This window comes from Mobula hypostoma, chromosome 21, assembly GCF_963921235.1.
Source record: "Mobula hypostoma chromosome 21, sMobHyp1.1, whole genome shotgun sequence".
In the NCBI taxonomy this organism is placed as follows: Eukaryota; Metazoa; Chordata; class Chondrichthyes; order Myliobatiformes; family Myliobatidae; genus Mobula; species Mobula hypostoma.
The window spans coordinates 36,903,084-36,921,341 of record NC_086117.1 but is presented as its reverse complement, the minus strand read 5'-3'; positions in this window follow the sequence as shown (position 1 = coordinate 36,921,341).

Here is an 18,258-nt window from a genome sequence, read left to right as displayed (position 1 = left end):
CAGAAATAGTAAGGGACAGAGGGTCCAGTGAGATGGAGGAACTGAGCGAAATACATGTTAGTAGGGAAGTGGTGTTAGGTAAATTGAAGGGATTGAAGGCAGATAAATCCCCAGGGCCAGATGGTCTGCATCCCAGAGTGCTTAAGGAAGTGGCCCAAGAAATAGTGGATGCATTAGTGATAATTTTTCAAAACTCGTTAGATTCTGGACTAGTTCCTGAGGATTGGAGGGTGGCTAATGTAACCCCACTTTTTAAAAAAGGAGGGAGAGAGAAACCGGGGAATTATAGGCCGGTTAGCCTAACGTCGGTGGTGGGGAAACTGCTGGAGTCAGTTATCAAGGATGTGATAACAGCACATTTGGAAAGCGGTGAAATGATCGGACAAAGTCAGCATGGATTTGTGAAAGGAAAATCATGTCTGACGAATCTCATAGAATTTTTTGAGGATGTAACTAGTAGAGTGGATAGGGGAGAACCAGTGGATGTGGTATATTTGGATTTTCAAAAGGCTTTTGACAAGGTCCCACATAGGAGATTAGTGTGCAAACTTAAAGCACACGGTATTGGGGGTAAGGTATTGGTGTGGGTGGAGAATTGGTTAGCAGACAGGAAGCAAAGAGTGGGAATAAACGGGACCTTTTCAGAATGGCAGGCGGTGACTAGTGGGGTACCGCAAGGCTCAGTGCTGGGACCCCAGTTGTTTACAATATATATTAATGACTTGGATGAGGGAATTAAATGCAGCATCTCCAAGTTTGCGGATGACACGAAGCTGGGTGGCAGTGTTAGCAGTGAGGAGGATGCTAAGAGGATGCAGGGTGACTTGGATAGGTTGGGTGAGTGGGCAAACTCATGGCAGATGCAATTTAATGTGGATAAATGTGAAGTTATCCACTTTGGTGGCAAAAATAGGAAAACAGATTATTATCTGAATGGTGGCCGATTAGGAAAAGGGGAGGTGCAACGAGACCTGGGTGTCATTATACACCAGTCATTGAAAGTGGGCATGCAGGTACAGCAGGCGGTGAAAAAGGCGAACGGTATGCTGGCATTTATAGCGAGAGGATTCGAGTACAGGAGCAGGGAGGTACTACTGCAGTTGTACAAGGCCTTGGTGAGACCACACCTGGAGTATTGTGTGCAGTTTTGGTCCCCTAATCTGAGGAAAGACATCTTTGCCATAGAGGGAGTACAAAGAAGGTTCACCAGATTGATTCCTGGGATGGCAGGTCTTTCATATGAAGAAAGATTGGATGAACTGGGCTTGTACTCGTTGGAATTTAGAAGATTGAGGGGGGATCTGATTGAAACGTATAAGATCCTAAAGGGATTGGACAGGCTAGATGCAGGAAGATTGTTCCCGATGTTGGGGAGGTCTAGAACGAGGGGTCACAGTTTGAGGATAGAGGGGAAGCCTTTTAGGACCGAGATTAGGAAAAACTTCTTCACACAGAGAGTGGTGAATCTGTGGAATTCTCTGCCACAGCAAACTGTTGAGGCCAGTTCATTAGCTATGTTTAAAAGGAAGTTAGATATGGCCCTTGTGGCTACAGGGGTCAGGGGGTATGGAGGGAAGGCTGGGTTCTGAGTTGGATGATCAGCCATGATCATAATAAATGGCGGTGCAGGCTCGAAGGGCCGAATGGCCTACTCCTGCACCTATTTTCTATGTTTCTATGTTTCTATGTATCAAAACATTGTTCTGAAGAGCAGAGAAACACTGCATGCAGCATGGCAGAACTAAAGGATAAAGAACAGAAACATCTCTTTAAAGTATTTGCTGGAAGCGGGTATCCGCAGTACTTTATACAAAAATGCCTATGAGGTCAACAACCCACCAACCAAGAAGTAACCAAACGGGCTGTCCTTTCATACATTTGAATTAACTCAGAAATGACAGCCCGACTGCTCCAAGAACAGAGAATTTCAGTCGCACATAAGCAAACAGCAACGGTGAGGAGAGTACTTTGCAGACCAAAAGAACGAACCAAGCTATTAAACAAGCCCAATGTGATCTACAATGTGGGGACAGCAACAAATATTACATTTCTGAATGTTCCAGGGACACTATCGTGTTATTTCTTTTGATACACTATGTATTTATTTTTGTAATTTATAGAACTATTATGGTTTGCACTGTACTGTTGCAGTAAAACAAAAATCTCATGCTACATTAGTCAGTGAGTTGTAAACTCAGTTAGCTTCATCATGGGCACTAGCCTCCCAAGCAATCAGGGCTTCTTCAAGAAATGATGCCTCTAAAAGGAGACATCCATCATTAAGGATCCCCCATCACCCAGGACATGCCTTCTTCTCATTGCTATCAACAGCGAGGAGGTACAGGAGCATGAAGACACACTCAAGAATTCCAGAGCAGCTTCTTCCACTCTGCCATCAGATTTCTGAATGGATGTTGAGTGGCCATGATCACTACATCTCACTTTTTTTTCCCCTCTTATTGCACTATTTATTTAACTTAGCTTTTATATATATATATATATAGCATACCTCTTACCATAGTTCACAGTTTTTATTATGCTTTACAATGTACTGCTGCAGCACAACAAATTTCACAACATACAGTATGCCAGTGAAATTAAACCTGGTTCTGATTCTGATTCTACATGGAGTTTCAATTATAAGCAGGACAATAAAATAATCCACATGTTGATTTGATAAATATGAATGTATCAATTGTGCAGGAAATGAGATATTGTTAGTCATATCATCAGCAGGCAATGACGACCGGTGACAATGGAACATTAATTATATACAAAGACAATAATGTTAAGGAGGGGCTGATTTTTTTTCAGGACGAGTTATTCCCTTGTAGAAAGTAAGAAAAACACTTCCATTTAAGATAATTCTGTTCTGCTTGTCCATTCGTTTTGTCCGTTTGTGACACACTAGTTATAATGAGCATTCAGATTCATAGTCATAGTCATACTTCATTGATCCCAGGGGAAATTCCCCATGTGCATGATACCCTGCCTGACATGCAGCAAAAAAAAAGTTAACACTGAGTTAACAAAATAATCCAGAACAGAAGAACTCGACAAGATAGAAACAGGAGCAAGCATATGCTAGAAAACGTTTTTAACAAGACAAAAGCTGCCTCAGAAATAGCAGAGAATATTAGTTCCATTTTGGCTTTGGTATTTTTCTGATAAACAATGACTCAGTCTCACAATGCCATTACAGACTTGTGATCCATCTACCCTTGAATCATCACAAACACCTCAACAACTAATAGGCTGTTCCATTCTGATAATTAGAAACCAGCTCCCACCTGCACCATCATTACCACCACTGAAATTTGTGTTTTCAAAATGGAAAGTAAAAGAGATTGATACACTGAGCAACCCTCAGAGTTAGATGCAGGCAAGCCACATTATAGATAAAATATTGTCTGCAGGCTTATGAAAGAAGCATGTGCCTTGTTTTGGTAATCGGATTTATTTCTTATCAGTAAAACCTGATATCTTTATCCTTACCCTTATTTCTATGTATATTGGAATCATTGATATATGAGGTTCCTGCATTTTTGTAGAAGGAAAGATAAAGCACAGGACTGTGCATTGATGATCTGGAGAACTAAACTACAAAACAGTTTCAGTTTTAAGTGAGGTATATTCCTGAACTCCTATTGTTCCAGTCACCTCTTCTTCAACTGACAAGTGCTGGGAGATACAGTTTTCCTTCAGGGCACTATGATTTTATTATACCATAAGAACATAAGACCATAAGATATAGGAGCAGAAGGAGGCCATTTGGCCCATCAAGTCTGCTCTGGAATTCAATCACGGGTGATCCAATGCTTCCAGTCATCCCCACTCCCCTGCTTTCCTCAAGGTTTATAAAGGTATGGGCCAAGAGCTGTCAGCTGGGACTAGCTTGGATGGGAGATGTCAGGGGTAAGTTTTTTTACGCAGAGAGTGGTGAGTGCGTGGAATGGGCTGCCGGCAGCGACGTTGGAGGTGGAAACGATAGGGTCCTTTAAGAGACTCCTGGATGGATACATGGAGCTTAGAAATATAGAGGGGTATGGGTAAGCCTAGGTAGTCCCAAGGTAAAGACATGTTCGGCACAGCTTTGTAAGCCAAAGGGCCTGTATTGTGCCATAGGTTTTCGATGTTTCTATGTTTCTATGTTTCATCCCATACCCTTTGATGTCCTGGCTAATCAAGAACATATCTATCTATGTCTTAAATACACCCAATGACTTGGCCTCTACAGCTTCTCATGGCAACAAATTCCAAAGCTTTACCGCCCTCTGACTAAAGTAATTTCAATACATCTCAATTCTAAAAGGACGTCCTTCAATACTGAAGTCGTGCCCTCTTGTCCTAAAATTCTCTACCAGGAAAATAACTTTGCCAAATCTAATCTGTTCAGGCCTTTTAACATTTGGATTGTTTCTATAAGATCCCCCCTCATTCTCCTGATCTCCAGGGAATACAGCCCAAGAGCTGCCAGACGTTCCTCATATGATAACCCTTTCATTCCTGGAATCATTCTCGTAAATCTTCTCTGAACCCTCTCCAATGTATCCTTTCTAAAATAAGGAGCCCAAAACTGCGCACAAGTGTGGTCTCATGAGTGCCGTAAAGAGCCTCAACATCACATCGCTGCTCTTATATTCTATACCTCCAGAAATGAATGTCAACATTGCATTTGCTTTCTTCAGAACTGACAACCTGAAGGTTAACCTTTAGGGTATATTGCTCAAGGACTCCTAATTCCTTTTGCATCTCTGCATTTTGAATTCTCTCCCCTTCTAAATAATAGTCTGCCCATTTATTTCTTCCACCAAAGTGCATGACAATACACTTTCCAACATTGTATTTCATTTGTCACTTCTTCGCCCATTCCCCTAAGCTACCTCAGTCTCTCTGCAGGCTTTCTGTTTCCTTAACACTACCCAATCCTCCATCGGTCTTTGTATCATTGGCAAATTTAGCCACCAATACATTAATACTGTAGTCCAAATCATTGACATACATTGTAAAAGACAGCTATCCCAGAACCGACCCCTGTGGAAATCCACTGGTAACCGGCAGCCAGCCAAAATAGGATCTCTTTATTCCCACTCTCTATTTTCTGCCAACCAGCCAATGCTCCATCCATGCTAGTAATACCCCTGTAATTCCATGGGCTCTTATCTTGCTAAGTAGCCTCATGTACGACATCTTGTCAAAGGCCTTCTGAAAATCCAAGTACACCACATCTACTGCATCTCCTTTGTCTATCCTGCTTGTAATTTCCTTAAAGAATTGCACTAGGTTTGTCAGGCAGGATTTTCCTTTCAGGAAACCATGTGCCTCCAGGTATTTGTTAATCTCATCCCTAACAATCGATTCCAACAACTTCCCAACCACTGATGTCAGGCTAGCAGGTCTATAGTTACCTTTCTGCTGTCTCTCACCCTTCTTAAATAGCAGAGTAACATTTGCAATTTTCCAGTCATTTGGTACAATGCCAGAATCTATCAATTCTTGAAAGATCATTGTTAATGCCTCCGAAATCTCTCCAGCTACTTCCTTCAGAACCCAAGGGTACATTCCATCAGGTCCAGGAGATTTATCCACCCTCAGACCATTAAGCTTCCTGAACACCTTCTCAGTCGTAATTTTCACTGAACAAACTTCACTTCCCTGATACTCTTGAATGTCCAGTATACTGCAAACATCTTCCACTGTGAAGACTGATGCAAAATATGCATTCAATTCCATTGCCATCTCTGCATCTCTCATTACAATATCTTCAGCATCATTTTCTATTGGTCCTATATCTGCCCACAACTCTCTTTTACCATCTATATACTTAAAAACTTTTAGTATCTTCTTTGATAATATTCGCCAGCTTCCTTTCATAATTCATCTTTTCCTTGCTAATCACCTTCTTAGTTTCCTTCTGCAAGTTTTTAAAAGCTCACCAATCCTCGATCTTCCCACTAGCTCTGGCTTCCTTGTATGCCCTCTCTTTTGCTTTTACTTTGGCTCTGACTTCACTTGTCAGCCACGGTAGTGTCCTTCTTCCCTTTGAAAATTTCTTCTTATTTGGAACATATCTGTCTTGTACTTCCCTCATTTTTCACAGGAACTCAAGCCATTGCTGCTCTGCTGCCTTTCCTGCAAATGTCCCTTTCCAGTCAACTTTGGCCAGTTCCCCTCTGATGCCATAATAATTTCCTTTATTCCACTGAAATACTGACACATTGGATTTCATTTTTTCCCTCTCAGATTTCAATGTAAACTCGATCATATTGTGATCACTGCTCCCTCTGGGTTCCTTAACCTTAAGCTCTCTTATCACCACCGGATCATTGCACAACATCCATTCCAGCACAGCCGATCCCCTAGTGGGCTCAACAATAAGCTGTTCTAAAAAGCCATCCCTTAGACATTCAACAAATTCTCTCTCTTGATGTCCAGTACTATCCTGGTTTTCCGAATCCGCTTTCATGTTAAAATCCCCAACGATAATCATTACATTGACTTTCTGACATGCCTTTTCTATCTCTGCTGTAACTTGTAATCTACATCCCGGATGCTGTTTGGAGACCTGTATACAACAGCCATGAGGGTCCCTTTACTTAACTCAACCCATAGAGACTCTACACCTTCTAATCGTATGTCATCTCTTTCCAATGATTTAATATTATTTCTTATACACAAAGCCACACCAACCCCTCTGCCTACTAAATTATCTTTCCGATATACCATATATCCTTGGACGTTCAGTTCCCAATTGGCAGCCGTCCTTTAGCTAAATTTCAGAGACGGCCTAACGTCATATTTGCCAGTCTGCAGCTAAATTTCAAGATCGTCCATTTTATTCCTTATGCTGCATACTTTCAAATACAATACTCTCAGTCCACTATTTGTTGCTTTCTGTTTTAATTGCACCATGTCTCTATTGCCCTGTAACTCATGCCACTGGCTTTGATTAAGTTTCATCTCCTGCCTGTTCTTTCTATAATCTCTGTTGTATGCTATCTTTGATTTATTTCCGTTTTCCCCTTCCTCAGCCCTATCACTCCCTTCCCATTCCTCTGCCAAATTAGTTTAAACCCTCCCTAACAGCTCTTTTAAATGTTCTTGCTAAGATATTGGACCTCTTTGGGTTCAGGTATAACCCATCCTTTTTGTACAGATTGTACTTCCCCCAGAAGAGGCCCCAGTGATCCAGGAATCTTAATCCCTGCCCCCTACACCAGTCTCTCAGCCACACATTAATACGCCTGATCATGCTATTCTTTCATCGCTAGCTAGCCCGTGACACAGGCAGCAATCCTGAGATTACTATCCTATCGGTCCAGCCTTTCAGCTTCCTACCTGACTCTCTGAATTCTCTCTTCAGGACCTCCTCCCTTTTTCTACCTACGTCATTGGTGCCAACGTGTAAAAGACTTCTGGCTGTTCACCCTCTCCCTTCAGAATACTCTGTACCTGATCCAAGACATCCCGTACCCTGGCACCTGGGAGGCAACACACCCTACGGGTATCTCTATTAGGCAGACAGAACCTCCTGTCTGTTCCCATCACTATGGAATTCCCTTTGACTACCGCATTCCTCATCTTCCTCTTTCCTTTCTGCACCACAGAACCAAGCTCAGTGCCAGAGACCCAATCGCCATGGTTCCCCTTGGTCAGGTCATCCCCCTCAAATGCATCCAAAGCAAGATAACGATTACTGAGTGGGATGGCCAGAGGGGTGCTCTCTGCTACCTGAGCTCTTTCCCTTGCTTCCCTGACCATTACCCACTTATCTAACTCCTGCAGCCTCGGGGTGACTAATTCCCTGTAGCTCCTCCCTATCTCCCGTTCACTCTCCCTAATAAGCTGTAGGTTATTGAGCTGCAGCTGCTGGTCCCTAACATGATCTCTCAGGAGCTGCATCTCGGTGCATCTGATGCAGATGTGGCCATCTGGAAGACTGGAAGATTCCCAGGATTCCCATATCTGACACCCAGAGCAAAATACTAACCCTAATGACATGCTTGCTATTCCTAAAAAAAAAGGCAAAGAATAACCAAAAACAAAGTCCACTTACCCACTTACCTCGCCAAAGCCTGTCACTTCTACTCTCGCCACTGGCCTACTCCTGACAATGGCCGTCTCAACAATGGCCACTCCGCTTATCCCTTCTTATCCCTTCATTTAGTTTGTTGAGCTCAGTTGCCACCACTGATAGCACAATGGACTAATGCCAGCAAAGCTCTCATTTTAAATCACCGACTCTGACCTACTAGAAACACTCCTTCGTCGAGCTCAGTTGCCGCCGCTGATAGGCCCCGCGCAATGGACTAACGCCTGTCAGGCTCTCGTTTTAAATCACTGGCTCTGACTTGCGAGAAGCACTTCTTCGTCAAGTTCATTGGCCTGAAATTTTTTTCCATGTTCTTTTAACATGTTCTTTTTTCCACCAATATTAAAAAAAAATCCTTTCACAAGTAAACTTCATGCACCTTTCAAGAACTTGGTTTGACTTCCTTAGAGCATAAGATTGAGGACTGAATTGATGGAGTTACATAAAGGGATACAGCAACGGTCAATTACCCTGAAATCGTTTATCATTATGAGTACATAATTTGCAGGTGCAATGAAAGACTCATTTTCCGCAGTGTCAAAGCCTCATAGCACCAGATAGGCAACTTTTACAAGAAAAAAATATAGAGATATATAAAATGTAGATTGCAATAAACTCTCCAAAAAAAGACAGTAAGTTGGAAACATGAATGAATGTGACAAAGAAATACAACAACATGCATGGGAAACTTGTAAAGCAAGGAGGAGAACGTTTATTAGTGGGAATGATAAGGCATGAAATTAAGGCACACAGTAATGTCAGATGTGTAGCACTTTCAGCTTTGAGACCAAATCCCATTCCAGAAATACTACGATATAAAGTCAAAGGTCGAGTTTATCATCAAAGTCATGAGTACATGTATGTGCGGGTGAAATAAAAGACTAATTTGCAGTAATGTCAAAGGCACATAACATCAGATAAGCAACTTTGACAAGGAAAATATAAATGTATTGATACTCCAGTGCAACACTGACATTCTGACCCACTGTAAGTGATAGGATAAAACAACAAAGCAAGGCTGTATCTTTTCTTTCATTTGGACCTCAAAGCATTACTCTGGTAAAGGACGACAGAACTCAACAGAATGCTTTGACGGAAGTTTAAATCTCATCATATTGCAATGTTGTTTGTGAGAAGTTTTTGTGCTAAATTGGTGGCAAAAAAACTCAAAGTTATAGAGCCTCTATATTTGAAATAACTAGTCAAAGAAGAGGTCAAAAACAGAAAATTATGGAAGTTTCAACAAGTTAGACAATATTTGTGACGAGAGAACTAGAGTTAGTGTTTTACTGTGCTATCTGGATTGTGCTTTCTTATGGATTAGAAAAGTTTAAAAGGTTTGCCAAATTCTGGAAAATGGGATATGTTTGGATGGATCTTCAAAACCTTCATCAAAAATCCTCTAGACCAATGTCCTGTGCAGAATCAACATGCCTGTGTCAATTTCCAAAAAGCTCTATGAAAGCATTATCAGATTATTTAGGAATTTTGCTCACTGTGATCCACTGGATCCAAGTTTCCATGCTTATTTCCAACTACTGAGGATTCATTTCTCATCCTCCTTTTCTATCAACTGAGAGCCTGGTTCATACACTAATTTATGACTGATGTTACGTACCCCGTAACTGGGTTGCCAAACCAGCAGAAATGGATCACTCAGTTGGAGTCTGGATTACTAGAACTAAGAAAGTTTTATTAAAGAAACAAGCAACACAGTAATCGAAAGGATAATAAATGCAACAGTTCAGCGATGATAAACACACATGTGCACAGAATTAAGATAACAGCATCAATCAAGCTCTATCATTGTCTAGGGGTAAATGACCAAATTTCAAAGTGACTCAAAGTTCAGTCCAGTTTTAGTAGTTCAGTTCACAGTAATCGTTGCCATGGCGATGGACAACGTTGGGGGAAGAGAGCGAGAGAACAGGAACAACTGATCATTCAGACACTGCTTCACTCACAGACCGACGAGATTGCTCACAAGCAACTTTTGGGCGGGTCCTTGGTGATGTCACCTGAGGTCACCGACTGTGACCCCTCCTCCAGATGCGGTCGATCCTCTGCAGTGAACCCGGCACCGAGGCAAGGGCGGACACACACCGGGTTCCCGCTGATCGTACCTTTCCACCCTGGTCGTTGTCTGGTACTTCTCACCCACTCGTGAGAGGCGCACCGCTTCCAGGGTCTCGTTACCTCGGGTGGCGTGTGTCTGTTGCCTTAGCGAACCTGTCCCTTTTTATCCCCCTGCTGGGGCATCGCCTGTCCATCACTTCAAGCAGTTCAAGGTTCAAAGGGGGGGAGCCGCTCCAGACAGCTCTCTCTCTCCCACGTCCCTTCATTACACATCTCCAGACGCTACTCCATTGTTCCTTATCTCTCCTTCCCCTGAGGGCAGGTGGCAGACCACTTTGCTGATGTCACTGATGCTAACCCAGGCCAGCAAACATCTTAATTTTATGTGTATTCTCGTCACACTGATCAGCACCTTGCTTCACATACTCTCCTCCAATTCCTAGCCACAGATCCTGTGATGCCTTCCAGCTTACTGGGGCTCAAGTCCCTACATTCCCTTTAAAACAACCAGTATCGTATTCCCTGCACTCCTTTGAAATTCAACTCAATTTGCTTCCCATGATTCTTGAAAAAAAATTCTACCACGTAACATTTGAAAAAAACAGTTAAGTAGAAGGGCTACAAATTACAATGGGAGATAAAAAAAGGCGAGTATAAAGGGCCACGTTGCAACAGTCATGGGGGATTTCAAAATGCAGGTAGGCTGGTGCTGGATTCCAAGAAAGGGAATTTGTAGAATGTATACGAGAAGGCTTTTTAGATCAATGAGGTTGAGCTCAGTACGGGAGCCGCACTTCTTGATTAGATGTTATGTAATGACCTTGATTTGATTCGTGAGCTTAAGGTAAAGGAACTTTAGGAGGCAGTGATCATATTATGATAGAAATTTGAAAGGGAGAAGCTAAAATCGAATATGTCAGTATTACAGTGAAGTAAAGAGATTTACAGAGGCATGAGAGAAGAGTTGGCCAAAGTTGATTGGAAAGGGATACTCACAGGGATGATAGCATAACAGCAATGGTTGGAGTTTCTAGGAACAACTTGAAAGGCGCAGAAAAATACATCATAAAGATGAAGAAATATTCTAAAGGGAGGATAAGACAGCCGTGGTAACTGAATTTATTGTATAGTTCTGGATCAGCAGTCTTGAATGCCACAGATCTAGCTCTCAACAGACTAAAAATCTCCTGGTTCATCCATGGCTTTTGGTTTGGTATATCCAGTATGCACTTGAAGGTACACACAAATCAAGATGAAATCGGTGTCAACAGTGCAACTCCAGGGTGTGTATGATATCTCTGAAGATGAACTAACTTTTCACTCTTCTGCCCTTGCAGTGTGGATATACAAAGCTTTCACTGAGTTAAACCCCTCTCAAAAATCACCCAAAACAGAACCTTCCCTCATTTTTAATGGGATCTTACTTACGAAACTGCACAAATTTAAGTAAAATATGTATTGAATTCAATACAGAATTATTGCATGCCTGAATATACTAATATTGTCAATTGTTCTCACTATCAGTGCTAACCAAGGTGACACACACAACCAGCACTCCATAATTATGTCATGTAAAAATAAGAGTAAGCTCGAGGCACAGCAATATCTTAATAATGAAAAGTGATAAATATATTTCCTTCAAAATATATCTACTAATGATTTCCAATATTAAAAACACTTAAGACTAACATATTTTGCTGTTTTAAGGGCAAATAAAAAATGAATGGAGATAGATATATTTCCACCATGTGCTTCAAAATGAAATTTAAATTAATACATGTGGGACATGATAAATAATAAACAGCTAATGTACAGGAAGTGATGTGCTAGAGGCCAGAACATTCTACTTCTCTCCATAGATGCTACTTGCCTGCCTCCATGTGTAACTGAAACTGAACACATTATCCAAGTGTGGTTTCACCAATGTCTCAAACAACTGCAACATAACATCCCAAATTCTACCATGACTGATGAAGTACTTAGTTACCAAGAACAACAGTGAAGAAGAGGGTGGGTACTGTGGATGAACATAACTACCAGGAGGTTTTGATGAGAACCTCACAACATAGCCACTTTCACTAAGTGGGGAGGTAAATATAAATGGGTAATTAACGTTATGTGGCTTTAGAATCCATGGTAGAGTGCTGCATCACATTCACCATGCGCTTCAAATATAGTTGCTATTGTCACCATCTGCAGTAGAAGCTATTAGCTATTTATTATGCAATCAGCAACTTCCAGTTGGACAACACTTTTTGAAGTACATACAGATTGGTGAAGATGCAGTGATGAGCACATTGCTTTCTTTGCTTGAGTTGGATTCTCTGCACGAAACAACCCAAAAACTGCACTGGTTTTAAATTGACTGAAGAGGCAGCACAAGGATTAAGGATCACAGATCAACTTTATTGGCCTTATAGATTTACATGTGTTAGGAATAATTAGCAGCATTTATCTTGATGAGGACCATTCCATATCCAGAAGAATCATTTAATAGAATCAATTACCTTCATTAAGGATCTTTTAAATATTAAGGTGTAAGTTACATCTCTTATAACTGTTCTCCAAGTACAGACTGAATTTGTCAAGTTGGAGTAAACTACCAAGGCTCACAGAACAACACAATTCAGAATTATTTTTAGACTTGGACTGCTTCTATTTCCTCTCTTCCTATGATCTTAGAGTAACTTTATTTAGCAAAATGGAGTCTGAGCAAATCCTCTAAGGCCGCATAAAGTGCATTATGTCTGTTCTAACCTGAAATGATTGGAACTCGCAGAGAGAGTCATATTTGGATCCAGGAGTCAGAATTCAGAAGAAGCTGTCGTTGAGCACATTGCCATGATAAAGACTTGATTCAGGGCTGAAATACGGTCACAATGTGTGCTCTGTGGCATGCCAGTTTCTTAACTGATGATTAAGTTCAATCAATATGAACTCCTCAGAATTCAGCAATCATGGATAAGCAGACATACATATATGAGAGAGGTTCACCTGCTTACCCCATTGACAAGTATAATGAACTTGAAAACATGCTTAGGCAAAGTTGTTAAAAATAGCTTGCATGAAGTCACTATACTGTAGTTGATTGCATTAATTATCCAACAATAATGAGAAAATTTAGTCAGTGAATTAAAGTGAATCCTGCTTCAACATATGCTGGGGAAAATCTGAAAATATGTTCTAGAGTAGCGGTCACCAACCTTTTTAAGCCCAAGATCCCCTACCTCGACCTCAGTGAAAGGCAAGATCTACCTAATAAATCGTTTAGCGAAAAAACAGATCAGATTGTACTTCCAATTTGAGGCCTTTTATTTGGGTGAATTGTATTTGAATTACACAAAATACTTTTGTCAAACTTTCAGATTAATTCAAACAAGAAAACACTGTAACTAGCATATCAAACAGGCCATAGCTGTCTTTCTTTAAGAATATTACAATACTTCACACCTTTAATTCTGAGTTTCATTATTTAATTTTATTTCAACATGAAAAATAAATGAATAAAAATTGACTGTTTCACTCAGTGTGATGACTGGGGCTGAATACTTTCTGCTAGTTCCCTGAAATTTGGCTCATAACTACAGACAGACAGTCTGAGACAGTCTGTGAGGTTTAGGGTTGCCAATTGTCCTGTATTTCCCTCGCTAAGGTAGAGTGTTCCTATGAAACTGTTAGTGCCGAAATGCTTTATGCCAAAGAAGAAATTACCATTAATTTATATGGAAAAAATTTTGAGCGTTCCCAGACCAAAAAAAATAACCTACCAAATCATACCAAATGACACATAAAACCTAAAATAACACTAACATATAGTAAAAGCAGGAATGATATGATAAATACACAGCCTATATAAAGTAGAAATAATGAAAGTTAAGCCAAAACCGATTCGTGGGGTAAAAAAAAAATCGGCACGTACGCGCATGCGCACACAGGTGCCTGCTCAAGGCTTCATGGTCATGGTAGTCTTTCTCGGGGTAAACACAAGTGTCCCGGGATTTGACTGCTACTTTTGTCCCTTATTTGGGAGTGAGAAAGTTGGCAACCCTCGTGAGGTGTCTGTCAGTAAGTCAGCTCCCGTACTTAGATTTAATAACTTTCATCTGTGAAAATGCAATTTCACATAGATAAGTTGACCCAAAGTAGGCACTGACTTTCAGTGCTATAAAACTAATGCACTGACCACGCGTTGCTCGGCCCCATCAGTAGTAATTGCCACCAGTTTATGAATGGGGATGTCATTTTCACAGACATATTTTTTAAACTCATTGTAAATATCCTCACCTCTTGTTCTTTCCTTTAATTGCAAAAGTGTGAGGAAGTCCTCCTTTGTTGTAAAATCCTGGAAAGCAATTCCGACAAATACAACAAACTGAGCTGTTTGCATTATATCCAGGGATTCATCGAACTGTAGTGAAAAATATTCACGTCCTCTGACGGTGACTCTACCCTCCTTGTCACTGTTGCAGGGCCAAGTGGTATATTATGTATTGCGGTTGTGATGCCGTTTTTGTTTTTAAAGTCATTAAAAAACGGTCTCTGCGGTAATGACCAGTGCTTCCTTGAATAAATCTCTATCTGTAAAAGGCTTCTTGTGTTTAGCCAAAAGGTGAGTTACACGAAATGATGCTTCAATAGTAGCCTTATTTTGAGCAGCATGTTTTGTGGAAAACAATTGTTGGGTCTTCAACCCCGATTTCAGCTCCTCAACTTTCCTGGCATGAATTGTACTCTTTGGGGGGTGGCTGTCTTTAAATTTCTGGTGGTTGGTGTCGCGGTGCTGCTCCAGATTCCCTCTTTTAGTCAGTGCTTGTGTTTGGTGGCACAACATATATATACACTTGTCTTTCACCAAGGTAAATAGAAATTCCTCTTCCCATTCTGGATGTAATTTGTACGCTTTTGCCTTCTTTCATGGAGCCTCCGCCATGCTATCAAGGTATCACGAGCGAGAGCCGATTGTGTTGCCTCTGATCTGGGCCGACATTCACGTGCCGGGTGGCACCTAATTAATTATCTTGTTTATTTTGGCTTTTTTTTCTTAAATATGTGCTGTGTGCATCCCAACTACTGCTGCACCCCTGCTTGCTTCGCGGCCCGGAGGTTGGGGACACTGCTGTATATTGATGTTTGCGACAGTCTGCACTCTTACCTAATCTAATTGGTCAGTTTGATGCAGCACAGGCTACGATGAAAACGCGGTGCATGGCAGGGGAACTACACACAAGCGCACTGGGCAGAAAGAACAGAACTGAACCCCCACAACCCGGAAACGATCTCTCTTTACAAACAGCTTTTAGCGAAAGTATTGCTATATTACCATTATCCTAATTAGTATTACTTTTATAATGCCCACTTTACAACAGTATTTGTGTATTTATTTTTGATTTTTCTTCGAGATCTACTGGGCAAGTCTCAAAGATCGATCGGTCGATTGTGATCGACGAGTTGGTGACCCCTATTCTAGAGTATCTAAATGGACTAAGCCCCTCATCTTTCTCTCTTTTTATTCTCTCATATTAGATTTCTTTTTCTTTGGCCTCTTATCTTTCACCTATCAACTCCCAGCTTCTTACATTATTTGCCCTCCTTTACCTACCCTTTTTCTTCCTTATCTGGTTTCACCTATCACCTGCTAACTTGTTATCCTTACATTCTGCCCACCTCATTATTCTGGATTCTACCCCCATCCTTTCCAGTCTAGGTGAAGGATCGTGGTCCATTTCATTGACTGGTTATTCACCTCCATTGATGCTGCTTGCCTTATTGAGTACATCTAGCATTTTGTACATGTGTGATAGATAATCACTATCCTGGGTCAGGGCCCCCACGTTTTGTGCCTATCTCAGCTCTCTAAAGTTCAAAGAGCTGTTCTGAATACGTTAAATTTCCAACTAATATTCATTGTTTAGCTTCTGGCCATAAAGGGGAGCCAGTCTTCAGTTCTTAACGTAAATGGAAGGCAGCGATCAGCTTGAAATTGAAAATAACATGTTTGCAAAGAATATTGTCTATAAACTCAGACTTGCAAGGCTCACTTTTCAAGAGATGCAGTATAAGACAATTATTTATTGAATTTGACTTGCTTCAAACCAAACAATGCTGACTAAATTGTTTAGTTCAAGGAAGCCTGCAGACAGGATTAATATTATCACTTAGCATATCAATAGCTAATCTATGAATAAATTGGAACGTCTGTATACTCATGGAGTCAGCTTCACAACATTAAGTGGAGGAACTCAGTAGGTCAGGCAACATCCGTGGAAAAGATCAGTCAATGGTTCGGGCTGGAACCCTTCTCGACCCCAGCATCTGCAGATTATCTTGTGTTACAACATTAAGTGTTGGTACCTGGGACCTCTGTCTCCAGAAGCTTTTAGACCGTTTGTGTTGAAAGGTTGCTGAAAGAACATCACATGCATAAAGTCACTCAGGTGGTTAAAAAGATAGCTTAATTTAGAAAGCAGCTCAGGTTTTTTAAGGATGGCACAAGAAGATCAAGGAGAATGAAAGAAACATGGGGTGAACTAGAATTAATTTCCCTGCCTGTGACAGACTTGCGGGTATGCTTAATTAGCTTATAGAAATTGTGCTTACGTTTTGGAAATTCTTTGTGTGTCAGAAATGATTTGTAATTTGGAAGGCTTTTATATGATAGAAATTCTCTGAGTTTTAAATGTGTATTAAGAATGTTGTTTGCATTTAAATGTGTATCACCCTGAAATGAATGAACTGAGTTTAAACTACTTTGTTAGCTGGAATTATCTTCTCCTTGGTAAGGAGAAGGGACCACCACTCATATAGTGGATATTGGCAGCTAAACTCACCATGGAGAATAAACAGGGAGGTGAACTAGTGTTCAAAAATTGGGTAGTTACATCATAACCTCCCTTTCGTGAGGGTAGCCATGACTATTTGTATCTCATAGGGCTTAAGGTCTTTCTTTGAGTTTAGAACGTTGCGGTCAGTAAACTCAATGCCACCACACATATTGCTGAAGATTTCCAACATCAACAGAATCTTTTGTGTTTAAGTTTGCACTTGTTTCAAAGTTCAGAGGTATCTGAACCCTAAGTACCTTAACTAATGTTCTATGAATACCTTCCCAAAATAGACTTAATTTAGGGCAATTCCAGAAAATATGAAAATGATTTGCCTCCTTGGAGCCGCACCTTCTCCAACACATCACATTTGTATCTTTATATTTTTCCTGATATGGGGTCTTGAAGTATCTTATAATGTTTTTCCAACAATGTTCTCTCCAAGTACATAGGGATTGGATAATTATGTCTGCGGGCAGGAATAAGCACGAACAAATTGGGATATAAACACCTACAATGGTTGGTATATAGGCTTGTATGCAACATTTTGGACCAGTGGAAATGGTCCAGAAGGGTTGTATGGAAACTATTATTACCATTTTTCTTAACAACTAATTTCATTACTTAGCCTAATATGTTAGATTTACCACAGTACATAATTATCTATTTAAATGTTTATTTTGCTTTTATATCATCTCAATGTGTACTTAAGAATGTATAAATAATTGTAGTTTTATACATATAAAAAAATGGAAAAGGTTATATGTGTGAAAAAAGTACATGATAATTGTGAACTCCTTATCCAAATAAAAATAAAATTAAAAAAAAGTTTGCACTTGTTGAGAAAGTAGTTATATATCTTGTGTGAAAAGAAAATGCATTGCAAGCATTCAAATAAAAAATGGAAAAGTTCATGAAAGCAAAGATTGTTGAAATTATAGAAGATCATGGAGCCAACCCAGTGCGAACTCCTTTATAAAGGTGGAATTGGCTGATAAGACTTTGCCAGGGTTCAAATTGATCGTTGTCTAAAAAAAATGATGACTTTTTCGTAATATAGATAATCCTTTGAGCAAGATCAAAGTGAAACATCAGATGCTGTACAAAGCTATGTATTATCCATTGTCTCATATCAGAAGATCTACTGACAGATAATGATAATTAGATTTCCTCATTTCTGTTTGCATGCATGATACAGTCATAAGGTTAAACAGCATGGAAAAATGCATTCAGGATCAACTCATCCATGCTAAGCAAACAAATAGGAAT